At 37.2% G+C, this 12,645-nt stretch overlaps 1 protein-coding gene across 2 annotated transcripts in view; it reads right to left on the reverse strand.

Annotated features, from left to right (window-relative positions):
- The window catches only part of hpca (hippocalcin), a 40,828-nt gene extending 36,481 nt beyond the window's left edge, over positions 1-4,347 (reverse strand). For both annotated transcript variants that reach the window (XM_053492404.1, XM_053492405.1), the window contains exon 1: positions 4,155-4,347. The gene's annotated coding sequence lies outside the window, so the exon portion shown is untranslated. The remainder of the gene's footprint in view (positions 1-4,154) is intronic.
- Between the last annotated feature and the right edge of the window lie 8,298 nt (positions 4,348-12,645).

The raw sequence follows: 12,645 nt of genomic DNA on the forward strand, positions 1-12,645 counted from the left end.
CAATTATTACATCATCATGATTTTCAAACACCAATTGATTTGACCTCAAACAGTCTCAGACGCACTGCTTACACAGCTCGTCGAGTTGTTGTTTTTATTTCATAACGTACACCCCAGCCACTTTATTGGGAACTTGCACATGTATGCAGCATGCACTGACATAATTGGTGAATAATGTGGTGGCAGTGTGATGCATAAAATCATTCAGGTTATGAGCTTCAGGTATTTTTCACAACAAACATCACAGTGGGGAGATGCGATCACTGTGACCATGGCACTGATGTAGGATATATAAAGGGGTAATTATATAAAATGGAGTTGCGGGGGGGATCTAGTGAGCAGCAGTTGCCTTGTAGTTATGAGAGGCTATATGAGAATGACCATATTTATTTGAGCCAACAGAGACGCTACAGTAACTCTAATAACTACTCTTTATAGCTGTGGTGACCAAGAAATCTACAGTAAAGCTACAGAGGGCATCAACAGTTACCAGATGAAGACTGAAAATGTAAGTTGTTCTGTTGACAATGCTGATAATCTCAATTGTTGAGATATTTGAATCAAATACACAAATCTATGTTTTCTTGGCACACATTGGTCATCTTAATACTTAAGATGGAAAAAAAATTTTTTAGTTACACGCAATTCTTTTGTGTGATGATTCATGTTCTGCCACACTGACTCCAAAATAGTTTTTTTTTTTAATTCAAAGGTCTGCAATTGAAGTGGTGGAATGTTGCTGTTGCTTTATGATCCTACAGGTGGTGCACACTAAACTATTCACACAGAAGGGCATGCACGTTTCTCAAGAATTGTGACATAATAATAATAATAATAATAATAATAATTACAAAATAAACAAACTGAATTGGCACTTAGGTATCCTGATAATAGCGTATCGGGAAGTCCCTGGTAATTCACATTCCTACTTAATTCATCCCAAAACATGGAGCTCCTGTTTTTTTAAAGAAATTTGGACAAACATAAAGTATCAAATTATCCAAGATGCTTGAAAAAACCTACCATAAAATATTAAAAAAAATTCTGTAAAATACTCTCCAAGAAAATGCATAGAAACTTTTAATTTAATTACAAATTGTCTAAAAAGAGTACCGCTTATACAGCTACAGTATAGATAAGACTCTGCATTTTGGGAATACACATTAAAAAAAACTTATATCAAATCATGAAGACAGGGAATTTTATGATCACAACATTAATTTGGCAGTTATTTAGCAATATAGCATGACTAATGAATTACCAGTAATATTAGTCTGCCATGTTTATGAAAAGTTACAAAGATTAGATAGAGTTATTACCTTTTATGATTTAACATGAAAGTAAATAAAATCCAGCCACATTGCCTTTGCTCATTTATCCTATAATACATCTGCAATCCATGATGGTTCTGTCAAAGACAGGCAAAGTCTGATAGCTTAAATTATCTGAATGCAGGAAGCAGTTACTAGGGTGGAGGTCTGCATCATTCTGCCTTTAAATTGGGCACTGATGGTTTTTCCACAGATACTCAAAATTGGTTAGGCTAAAATACAGACAAGCAACCAAATGTAGAGTATTTTGTATTAGGCTATTCAGTTTCTAGCAAAAAATATGATGTGTCTTGTTTTTCAAAATGGACTTAATATAACCATAATTTTAAGACTAATGAATGTAAGGGTTTGAGTTTAGGAAAGCCATTAGCATCCATACATTCTGTATAAATTTGATCAAATCCCTTTTACATTGTATTTGATCAAACCTGATAATTTTTTTTTATTATTATATTAAGTTGTTCAAAATATGTTGTTACTGCTTGTGTTCTCCAAAAAGGATGATAATCAGATACTAATACTTTTAAACATTGTAATAATAAGCCTACAGTATAGAGATGGCCAGTGTTTTTTAATACAAAATCAAAAGGGTAATTTGTGCACCGGATGTTGCCTTTTAGTCACCTTGCTGTCTGTCAACCTGGTGTAAGACCAAGTGAGCACGCTGGTGCAGGGCAGCTAGGAGTGGGTGGACATGACAGTGAGAAGTAATAATGATTGTGTTTTGCAAAAAGAAAAGTAATCAGCAGAGACAATGTACAATATATTTTAGCCTGGAGATTCTCAGGCTTTTTGCACCTAGAAACTGTAAAACGAATGATTTGATACACTTAGTAGGAATTCATGTCATGAACATTAAATGTGAACAAAAAAAAATACTTTGTTAACATTCTATCGACAAAAGCAAATATTATTTATACATTATACATTATATATACATAATTTATTCGTTTTTGAGTTACATACTGTAGGTTTGGATTAACCCAATTCTATTTAAGTGGCAAATCAAACATTTTTAGGAAACAAAAAAAATTTTTTTACAGCTTTTGTGCCAGCTGAACCCTTTTGCGCCCTAACTGATGCACCTCTCCCCAGTTTAATCTGGGCTAGGGACCAGCACCATAAGTGCACACACTCACGCCTTAGAGGCTGGGGTTGGTTGCTGCATGCTATCCACTCACTCACTGGAGTCGGATGTTGCATGCTGTCCACTCACTAACTCACTCACTTATCGTCTATACTGTTTTAACAGGGTCATAGTGGGCGTCTAGTCTATCCCAGGAGACTTAGAGCATGAGGCGGGGTACACCCTGGGCGGGGTGCCAATCCATCCCATAACCTGCATGTCTTTGGACTGTGGGAGGAAACCGGGGGCGGGATGCAAACCCGGACAAGGCGACAGTACTAACCACTAGGCCACGATGCCATCACGCTATCTAATATTACGCAAGCTTAACAGTAATAACTTTAACAGGGGTAGATTGTGACTTATACCAGTGTATCAAAATAAAAGTTATCCCGGACGAAACGGCTATGCTTCTTCAACCCCACTTTGAGAGCCATTTCTGTTTGCCGCATTGTCATATTGTATACAATGCTGGGATTATTGATTCTTAAATCTTAAATATATTTCTAGAATAAATAATTTATTTCTGGGTTAGTTGTGTGTATTTGTACAAGCACAATCAATTAATCATAACACATTTCCAGTATCCTTATGAATACTGGAACCAGAACCAGTATCCTTATAAATGTGAACCAGTATCCTTATAAATGTGTGTTAATTACAAAATAAACAACAAAAAATGGTTTTTCACTACTGATAAGTTTTCCGTTTAGTCCGCAACCCTTAAAGAACAGTCACATGAACCTCACGTCTGAACAATCACATGATTTAAAGTACATGGGAAATGTAGGTTGTAGACATGGTTTATATGTTTTTCACATGTATATCATTTTAGGTTTGGTTTGTATGTGATTTTTACACAATTTATTACATACTGTAGTACTCAGGTGATGTGTGTGGTTAGTTGAATTCAAATCACATTTTTTAATTTACACAACTACTTCTTTCTAGTAGAAATGTTCTATCCTGGTTATCTTGTTCCCTTCAAGCTTGCAAAGATACGCTCACACACATTCACACCTTGTACAGTATACTGTACAGTGTGTGTGTGTGTGTGTGTGTGTGTGTGTGTTTGGTAGTATGTGATGGTATGGAACTCCCTCCAGGTAGTATTCATGCCATGCCTGGTGTACAGTGATCCGAGACTCGAGATCAACCACAACCCTCAGCAGAATAAAGTCATCTTAGTGAAAATGAATAAATGAATCAATGAATGAATGAAGTTAAGATATTTAGGGCATTACATTACATTACATAAAACTTGCCTTTTTTTTTTATTATTCATACAATAGCATGTGAAAAACATACGATCAGTTGACATGCATGTCATTTTTACGTAAGGGAATGTTTCATTCACAAACTAGTGGTCAGCAGGACATACAGTACATCCAGCCTCTGAAGTCGTTTAATCTCCTTATCTGAGGCTACAACGAGGCTTACACTGGTGCAACATCGGTGGGACGTTCTATGTATTTACATGTATTTATTCATTTATTTCACCAAGATTGCTGAATAAGACCGAAATAAGACTTATCCATCCCGCTCTGCTGGTTATAGTAGAGCTGCAGTGTAACTCTTACTCGAAACAACACAGAAAACCAACGCGAAAGCATCGGACCAGAAGCAGCGTCGTTAACAATTTAACACCGATATCAATACTGCAGATGAAGAGGAAGCCGCACGGCTCACTTCCTTACCGCGTCCGAATACGGCTGGATTCCTCCTCGGCGTGTAAGCTTGGATTTTTAAAAAATTATTATTATTGTTGTTGTTGTTGTTGTTGTCGTTGTGTCTTTATGCAGTGGCTCAGTGCCGCCCTGATCCTCGCACCATGTTACTACCGGGACCAGCCGCTTGTACCGGAGACGAGAGGAGGAGAGGAGGAGAGGAGAGAAAGCGCTCGGCTGAACACATGCTACTGGACGAGCGCATTTTAAAGCAGGGGTGGAGGGGGGGCGGGAGGAGGACGGGATGGCGGAGGAGGGGGGGGGGGTGCAGGACTACACAGGCATGTCCAGTTTCCCATAACTGTAAAATCCCAGTCCGGGTTTAATATATATATAGGCCTATATATATATATATATATATATATATATATATATATATATATATATATTGATTGGTAGAAAATAGATTGGTATCTATTTTCTACACTTTACAAACCACTGGAAAGGATATGGCTATTTTATATACATTACACTACATTATATATTAAACAACAATGGTGCATTAATATTAACATGATTTAAATACAGTGGTATTTACATAGTATTAAATACATACTGTGTTCAATTTCCCGCCGGTGCGTGGAGTTTGCATGTTCTCCTCGTGCTTGGTGGGTTTCCTCCGGGTACTCCGGTTTCCTCCCACACTCCAAAGACATGCAGATTAAAGTGGGTTAACTGGCATTTCCAAATTGCCCATAGTGTGTGAAGAACAGTGTGAGGGTGGGTTGGTGTGTGTGTCCCCTGTGATGTATTGGCACCCTCTCCAGTATGTACCCCGCCTTGTGCCCTAAGACTCCTGGGACCCTGCAATAAATACAATCATGCATTAATATTAACATGATTTAAATGCGATGGCATGATGCCATAGTGATTTACACTGTGGCCTCGCTCCTCCAGGGTTGAGGGTTCGATTCCTGCCTCTAGTGCCTGCGATGCTTTGATGCGCAAAGTCTCCTGGGATAGTCTTCAGTACCCCCCTGACCTTGTATAGGTTAAATTGTATAGAAAATGAAGATTATTTAAATACAAAATAACCTATGTTTTTAATTAAAACCAAAGGTTATTTTAAGTTGGCATGGCTTAGAGGTTAGCACTGTGGCCTCAGGTCTTTGTGCATGGAGTTTGCATGTTTTTCCTATGCTTGGTTTTCTGGTTTACTCCCATAGTTCAAAGACATGCAGATAAGCCAATTACTTCTTTTAATTTTCCCATAGTGTGTCAATGTGTGTGTGGTTGTGTGCCAATTGATGGATTGCAACCCCCTCCAGGGAATACCCTGCTTCATGACCATTGGATAGACTCCAGTCTTCCCATGACTGACTGGATAAGCAGTATAAAGAGTGAGTGAGATTGAGAATAAATTGGGACAGTTTCTTTAATTGTGTATTAGTTTTTTTTGCCATTTTGCCACAATGAAATGTTTTTTTTTTTCCGCATATATCAATTAGGAAACAGGAATCAGAACGCATGGTCAGCCAGGATACAGCGACCCTGGACCAAATAGGGTTAAGGGCCTTGTTCAAGGGCTCAACAGTGGCAGTTTGGAAGTGCTTGAACCCACAACCTTTTGATCAGTAGCCCGCTAAATGACTCAATGAAAACATTTTTATTACATGTTTGTTCATTTGGGACACATTTACCCTTGATTGCTATTTTACCCCATAATTTCTTTGTAATTTGTTCACAGTATCATAACATCACATTTCAGTAAAATACACTTTTAAAAATGTAAAAGTAAAAATTTTATTCATTTTCTAATTTCTATCCATATATTTAAATAATTATTCTATTAATTAGGTAAACCAAAAATAAAAAACAATCAATCCATCCAAAAACATCAGGGTTTTAAAATCTTTAATAATTTTACAATTTATAACAAACAGTTTTCTAAAATTCTATATTAACATAAGAGGAAAACTACTATAAACCACCACTGCAGGGCAAAATAATACATGATTTAATACAAACAGTGACATCGATCTCTTAAATTCTACTATATACCACATAATGGGTCAAAGTAAAGTTTTTCATTGACTGAAATAATTCCCCTGCTTAGAAGATACTTTAGAAAATTACCATTTAATGCACATAAAACCCTTCAGTTGACCATTTAACCATAAGTGTGGGATGTGTAATGCATTTAGTCATCCTTATCATCTCACTTTTGCTCTCTCCACTTATTATATTCTGGTTAACATAAACTGTGCAATTATACAGTTTATAATAAATATATTTATACATTCAGAATAATGCAGAATAATCATTCCTTTTCCAGCTGATGGTTGACTTTTGAACTTTTTATTGGTTGGTGATTGAGCATATTTCCATTCCATACTCTCAGGCGCATAGTGATGAATCCCTGTCTTTTAACCAGTAATGATTCTCTTTAGTAAACTTTCATGTTCCTTAGATTATCAGTAAAAAATTTTTTTGCAGATATCTGATTGCTTCTGTGACTTTAGACCGAGTACACCCTCAGACCACAAAAAAAAAAAAACTTTTCTCTTCTTTTGTGCAAGTCCTTTTTTGCATCCATCACATCACTGTTTCAAATAAACTGATGTAACACCTTTACACCTGCACAGCAGTGACTGGGGAGACAGTAGCCTTGAACAGAAATGCTGATAAGACAGTGCAGTCAACAGAAGTTTTAATATAACTGGAGTGCAGATAATTTTTGACTCACCTTGTAGCAAATCAGTGGTGATTCCCTGTTTTAAAAGAAATAAAAGACAGAGAAAGAATGATCAGTGTGGATTAGAAAAAAAATTGATTTAGTCTGATTTGGAGTTTAATATGGGCATAGACTAATAATTTCAAAGGTCAAGGAAGTGAGTCATATCCCTATGAAGCAGAGGAGATTCCTAATAATAGCATTTCTTAAATGAAATGAGGATTCAGAGATTCCCCAAACACCTGGAATCACCATGGCATGACTCAACAGCCTTAGGCAGATAAGCAATATGTTATTATTCTACCTACGGTATTCTACCTAAGAATTCTACTAATGTGTTAAATTTTTAGACTTTCATTGAATGTGCTAACCTACATTGTTCTTAATGATTCTTTAATTTAGATGGTGGTCCTTTATTGGGCAACCAAGAACTCTTATTATATACTCGTAATTTAATAAGGATGAAAACCAGATAATCAAAATCTCACTCAATCACTCACTCACTCATCATCTATACTATTTAATCCTGCATACAGGGTTGCAGGGGGGGACTGAAGACTATCCCAGGAGACTTAGGGCACACCTATTGTCAATCCATCACAGCACGCACACACTACAGGGCGATTAGGAACACTAATCAGCCTAATCTACATGTGTTTGGGCTGTGGAGGACCCAGAGGAAACCCATCAAGCATGGGAAGAACATGCAAACTCCATGCACTCAGGCCCTGAGATAGGAATCGAACCCGGACCATGAGGTGCGATAGCGATAGCGATAACTACTAAGCCACCGTTCTGCCCTTATCAAAATCTACTTACTATAAACAGTGAGGCAGGGGTGAAAAATATACAATTTGTTTTTACATCCAAGTAAAATACTTTGTCAGAGTAATGTACTGACTATTTTAATCCTTATTTAAAATTTAAGAGCTCAATAAAGGTTACAAGCCAAAAGCAAAAAGCATCTATCATTGCATGCTGACTGTTAAATGTCATATAAGGACAGGATATTTATCAAGAACAGCTGCAATGTTGGTTGAGAGTGTGTGGGGTATGTTGTAAATTGTGTATGAGAACTTGTGGTAAGACAACAGAGCAGAAAAACACCAAGTGACTTTAAAAATTAAAGACTTACAATAGATTGCATGGTAGACCCTGAACTGAAGCCAACTGAGGCTGAATTGCATGCTGGATAGGATGGATCTTTATGGGGATCATTAGAATCATGTCCAGGCAAGAAAAGTGTTCAAATATACAAATGATTTGAATACTGTAAGTATCATTATCATTGTCTTAAGTAAAATACTGTATAGAGCAGCTATGATATGCTTCTTGAAATCTGCTGTGGTGCAACTGTTTAAATGTTCATCCTAAAGCCAGGAGCCATTCAGATCCCCCTGATGCCACAGTCATTTATGAGAGCAGTCCAAGACGTAGTAATTGGCTCTGCTTCCTTAGTAGGAAGTATGGGATTTCCTCTCTCTTCCATCTATCAGAAAACCACTACAATCACCTTTACCCTATGATGTCATATGTACAGTATGCTGAGGGTTGCCTTGAAGGGTGATCACATCCCATCCATAAGATATCACTGAATGGTTTGATGCACATGAAATAGATAGAAGGTATTCCCCAAACAAATAAACTGCAAAAGCATCCTTAGTGGGCTGTGAGAGGACCAGATGGTTTTAACCAGTGTATTCCAAATTCACCACTAGTGTTGTAATTAACACAAGCATAATTTTGTCAAATTTACCGGCTTAGTGCCCATGTCTGATCAAGGAAGCGGATAACAGGCAGGTGAAACAGAAGAGAGCTGATGCGCAATGCAATGCAATGACTCAGCAACTGCTAATTTCATCAGTTGTACTGAAACTCAGGACCTCCCTCCTTTCCTTTCTCTGCTTCTGACTGCTATAAGCTGGTAGAATGGTGATCAGCAATCTGCAAGGAGGTCTTGGAAAACTTCTCACTGTTCTACAGCATAATTTTTATTTTATTTGTTATATACTGTACATGGCAAAAGACTAAATAAAATAAGCATTTAAGGTAAATTTCATAAATTAAACTTTATACTTTATCCATAATAATAATAATAATAATAATAATAATAATGCTTTCATCTGGTCAGCTAATCCTTATCCAGTTTAAATTTTTGCTGATAAGCATGATTAGCTACTTTTCAGACAAACAAAATAAGCTCTCCTGTAAACCAGCTACAATTTGAAGCAGTGTTGGGGGACGTTACTTTTTAAAGTAACTAATTACATTACAAAATTACTGTCTTCAAAAAGTAATCAGTTACATTTCAGCGTTACTTTCTGATAAAAGTAACTAGTTAGAGTACTTTTCCATTGCAGAAAACAAAAACTCCTTTGTGATTCCTCATGCTACTAATACCCCAATCTCACCTACACAGGTTTGCGCAGTTGCCATAAGTACGGTTCATCATGAATCACCGCGAGATTTGGCGCTGTGATTAGGTTTCCATCTTTCCGCATGCCAGTCCTCGCATAGTCAAACCGCATAGGTGAAAGAGGGGTATAACAGCAGGAATAACAGATGGGTGCGGGTTATAGGGGGCGGGACTTGTAAGACGACTTTCACACACACACACACACACACACACACACAGACACACTAATGGATTGGGAATGACTACTGTCTGGCTCACAGATTACATAAATTGTCTGAATAATGGATTACATTTTTGAAAAAATAACTGAGTGAGTACTTAAATGGTGGATCTAATGCATTAGATTACTCGTTACATTAAAAAAAGTAATCTGAGTACTCTAACCCAACATTGATTTTAAGCAATACCAACAGTGCATGGCAGCTGTTAAGGATAAACTCAAGTAACCCATCTGTCTTTGTGAGTTAACGGAGAGGTTGCATTAACGTATTTTCATGGCTGTAATGCTTACATCTGACCTGTAAAGAACTTTGGATAACTGCTATTGAATTTAAAGTGGAAGCCCCCTACCCTAATAAATATCTAAGAGATAGTGAATAAGAAAACTATGGGTCTGCTGGAATGTTGTACAAATACAGTACATGTAGATCTCCAAACTGTACAGAGATTGCCCTTTTGTGTGTGTGTATTGTATGTTGTAGTCTCTGGAAGCTTCGGTCACCAAAACAAATTCCTTGTACTGTATGTGCTAACATACTTGTCAATAAAACTCTTTCTGATTCTGACCTAGTGTTGTAAATTTTTAAAGCTTTTACTGGTATTCTTTCTCATTCACTCACTATCTTTAAGGTAATAACCAATGGATACGATGACACTCAAAGTCTACGGGACCATTTATCTTGGACAATCCATCTACATGGATAGGATAGGACGAGACCAGAGAACCCAGAAGAAACACATGCACACAGGGAGAGAATGCAAGACTACATTTTGGCAGTTTTAATATTTTGTTAGCCATTATTTGCATAAATACAGTATAAACACATTTGCACAATAAAACCATTCTACAGACTTTAAATAATGATCCATGACATTGCAATGTAATAGTAAAAATCTATCTTTATATTTTAAAATAGAAAATTATAACACGGTCACACGCGGAAAAAGACAAATCTGCAGACAACTAGCCAGATTTATAGGCAGGCAGATCAGCGGACGGCAGCGATTGCTAGGCAACCTCGCCATGTTGCCAATCAGAGCAGATGTGCCACACCTGGCCGGCAGGTTATTTAAACCCCCAGAAACCAGCACACTATGTGCGAACATTAGATAGCACCATGTATGAGAACGTTTCTCTGGTATATCGGAGAGAAAAAAAGGAAAGTGAAAATAAAATTTGAAAAAAAAAATGAAAAAAGAAAAAAGAGAAAAAAGAAAAAGAGAAAAGAGAGAACTGAGAAAAAAGGTAAAAAAAAAAAAAAGATCTACTGAAAAGAGGCCTGAAAAATGAACAATATATCTCGCTAAAGATAAAGAAATAAAGGTCTGGAGAGGAATTAATTAATTAATAAAAAAGCATTTTTCCTTAAAAAAAAAAAGGGGGAGCATATATTTAGGTTTACATGCACGTGGTTCACAAGAAACTCCTCGTTCTTTAGTTATGTTACAAAATGGCGTAGAAACGCCATTTCTTTAGCACGGCAAGGTGCTTGCCCTTATTGATTATTCCCCGGCAAAATACACATAATCACCCCACGTCTCAATGCTTCCCTCTAATACCTGCGTTGGGGCTTCCACTCCTAACGTATTCCGTGGGGCCATATTGGAGCGCCCCCTCAAAATGGAACCATAATATTTCTTAAAAGATAAAGGATCTTTTAAGATAATACCTGAAGTGCTGTTGTATTTACACTTCAGGAAAAGAAAAATTTAATTTTTTATACAAAATTTATTGAGACATCATGAGTCTCAGTCATGGCTCAATTTTGCTGACTATGGATATTATATCCTGCATTGGAAATCTACTGTTTATTTAGAAACTGTCAATAATGAATGAGCCACAGCCGCAACAAGAAACACTGACCTTAAAATGCTACACAATGTAATTTGTTTGCTACTTTTATAAGGTCACTCTTCAAGAGGATGTTACTATCCCATCCTTGCAAATGCAAAGCTATCAGGGAAAGTCTGTCTTTCATCAGGTCGCTTTAATTACTGTATGTTCACATAAAAAAAACAAATGAAAGGAAAAAACTGGTTTAGTAGGAGAGTGTGACCCTGCTGAGTTAAGGCTCAGGGCTACAGATCAGATGATTGGCAGTTTAAGCTCCAGTTCCACCAAGATGCCACTGCAAAGCCATTACCTCTGTCTGGTCCTGGGTGCTGTGCCATGGCTGAAATATGCTTTGACCGCAACTTCTAAGATATGATATGCAAAGAAAGAATTTCACTGCGCTGCAGTGTATATGTGACAACCAAAGGCGGTTCTTGTGGAGAAAACACTCAGCATAACTCAAAGTACAAAGCCCTTTCAACTTATCGCTTTTCAGCTATAATCAATTTTTATCCTAATGGACATCATTTTTATCCTGATGGGCATCATCTTTTAGGATGACTCCAACCAAATCCACAAGAGGTAAAGAGTCAGGAATAGTTTGATGAAGATGAAAATCCTTCACATCACAATCAAGTATCTTTTTGGGACATCAATCCTTATCCCTCTAGTACAGTTTCAGGGAAGTGTATTTAATGACCTGCCATAACAGCTGCTCTGAAATCTCGTGATGGTTTGGCACCTTAGGGATACATTTTGTGTTATTTGATTCCTTTAATGTGTTATACTGTATCTAACCACACTTACACCAGACCAGTGTTCTCCTAGCCACCCACAGATCAAGTATCCACCTGCCAATATTACAATAGTAAACATTAAAAGAATACATTTGCTCCATGACCTTGAAAGGTCTCCCTATTTTGGGACCTTAGCTGAGAATCAATAACCAATATTGGACTCGTCTATACAGACTTGTGCTCAGTGCTTCATTACATCCACCACAACCCCAAACAAGATACATTTTTTACTTTTAAATACCTGAGTACATTAAAGACTGAAAACTTTTTCCCCTCTTAAAGTTTCCCATATAAAACTGGTGCCTTTGCTTTCAATGATGCAGTATCTGCAGAGTGCACCGATGGCTGTAAATATTTGAACATGAGTGCTTGTTTAAAAAAAATCATTCTATCTAAACAAATAGTTCTGTCTCTCTGGACACCCGGAAATACATACAGTATATCAAATGCCAGAGAGTTTGAATATGCAGCTCGGACTCTACTCGAGTGAGGTGGATGCTTGTGACGAAAGCACCTACACA

This window comes from Clarias gariepinus, chromosome 3 (genome assembly GCF_024256425.1).
Source record: "Clarias gariepinus isolate MV-2021 ecotype Netherlands chromosome 3, CGAR_prim_01v2, whole genome shotgun sequence".
Classification (NCBI taxonomy): domain Eukaryota; kingdom Metazoa; phylum Chordata; class Actinopteri; order Siluriformes; family Clariidae; genus Clarias; species Clarias gariepinus.